Raw genomic sequence first — 2,356 nt, forward strand, 5'->3', positions numbered from 1 at the left:
TATATATACACTACTGATAGTTTGGTTTAAGTTGGGATATTAAAAAACAGGCATAAAGTTTTTTATTTAATTAAAGATAATAAGAACAAAATGCATTTAGTGCAGTTTGTCACAATCTTATCAAGTTTACTTCTGTCGATCATTGTCGGCATATTTTTGTGTTTAAAAATGTAAAGATCTAAGTTTTTATGAATTATGGTCAGACAAATTAACTAATAGATGAGTTCAAAGAGAGTAGGGATTAAAATAAGGATTGGAATTTAGGATTTATTAGTTATTTTCCTAAAATTCTTGGTTTAATCTCTGCATTCATTCTGACTTTCATTTCAGATTTCTGAGATCTTTTTAATATACAGTACGTGGTGACTCTATAATCCTCTTCTGTACCACTGACTATGAAGTGACTTCTGACACAGCAAAACCAAAAAAACAGTTGTTACCTAAAACCATATATTTGATTCAAATCCATGCACATTTTTTTTTAAATAGTGAACTGTCTAAATGAATCAGGGCTAAAATGAATGGAACAAAGTCAGACACTTTGGATTGTCAGCAGCAACAGATCAAGACATTTTTGTTAGAAGCTTTCAAAAAGTCTACAATCCTATTTTAACCTCTTCCTAATATCATCATTTCATTAGGACTGCAATTAATTTATTATATTTTAACTGTGTAAAAGAAATTGTGTGTTTTGTGCAGCTGAGGCGATCAGAGTGAGGGCCCCTCAAAGCAGCAAACATCAAGAATCATTTCCACTATTTTCAGTTTGTCATCTTTTTGTTGTTTTTGATTGTTGACAGAAACAGATTCCWGTAAGACCACCGTGTTCAGCTGCCAATAAGTACAGTCAGGACTGTTGTGTGCGTTGTGGCGTAATGAGCGTTTACGGGCGCAAAGCAGCTTTGGTTTGGTGGCGTTCTTTGTTTCATTAGCCCAGTGGTTGTAATAAATGCCAACGAGCCAACGGGATAGATTTTAATTAAGTCGGTGAGAGATGAGTGGAGTGACACAGAAAGCGGGGCAGGGGCGGCGAGATGGAAGTGGAGGGGGACAGCTTTTCAATAAATCGGTTCGCTCAGGGGTTACTCGGTGATTTCCTCTGCAAAGTGTTGGGGCCGAGCAGGACTCGCAGTAATTTGGTTGATAAATCAGCTGTGTTAGGGGCACGAAGCTTACCGCTCGACCGGTTGGTTCTGCGTGTGATTTATGTGTTACCCGGGGGTCGTACACAAGCCCATGACAGTCCAGGATGAATTAACCAGCAGCCTGAGCGCTCCTAATGAGCGAGTATTATTTCACACACACACCTGCTCTAAAAGGGAGGGGGGGAAAAAGTGTGAAGAAGGTTGGTATAGACCCTCCCTGCCTCCACCTCACCTCCTCCCCCTCCTACCATGAGCCATCCCTGAGGTGTCGCATTGATTCAGCATCACACACTTACACACAGACAGACACACACGCACACACACACAGGAGGAAAAGGTATTATTTATCTACAGTAGGCCATCTATGAGACAAATTGTTCAATAAAGGTCTGCCACCAACTGATTGGGGTTAACTGAAGCACACAAGTGACAGAGACATGTCCTGGCCAAAGATTCAGAGAACAAAACCCTTTTCATCAAACACTTCATCARTAACAAACAATGCTTTTTGTTGGCTAGAGGCTGTTATTAAAACCAGTAATGTCCAAACAACCAAAGATCTTTAGCAGACCTCAGTCAGATATTAATAACATACAGTATTGTCCCTCTTTATTTTTGGCGTGGGGGCCTTTTGCTTCGACGAAGTGATGATGCTGTTAGCATTTTTAACATTGTATCTGATCAGATGACATGAAGGGCACATCTAATTTTGTTAGGTGTCTTTATTTTCAGTTTCGACCTATAAATAAAAAAAATAAAATTCCCATCTGATGATCTAATTATGATATTTCTATAATGTTAGTTAACTTTTCTGTCCGGTGATTGCTAAAGAATTTTTCCAGTGAGAGTTGGACTCCGCCAAGGCTGCCCTTTGTCACAGATTCTGTTCATTACTTTCATGGACAGAATTTCTAGGCACGGCCGAGGTGTTGAGGGGATCCGTTTTGGTGGCCTTAGGATCGCATCTCTGCTTTTTGCAGATGATGTGGTCYTGTTGGCTTCATCAGAACGTGATCTGCAGCTCTCGCTGGAGCAGTTCGCGGCCGAGTGCGAAACGGCCGGGATGAGGCTCAGTGCCTCCAAATCCGAGGCCATGGTCTTGAGCCGGAAAAGGGTAGAGTGCCTTTTCCGGGTCATGTGGGTCGTCCTGCCTCAAGAGGAGGAGTTTAAGTATCCGGGGATCTTGTTCACGAATGGGGGAAGAAGGGAGC

The sequence above is a fragment of the Austrofundulus limnaeus genome, unplaced genomic scaffold (genome assembly GCF_001266775.1).
Source record: "Austrofundulus limnaeus strain Quisiro unplaced genomic scaffold, Austrofundulus_limnaeus-1.0 Scaffold135, whole genome shotgun sequence".
Lineage (NCBI taxonomy): Eukaryota > Metazoa > Chordata > Actinopteri > Cyprinodontiformes > Rivulidae > Austrofundulus > Austrofundulus limnaeus.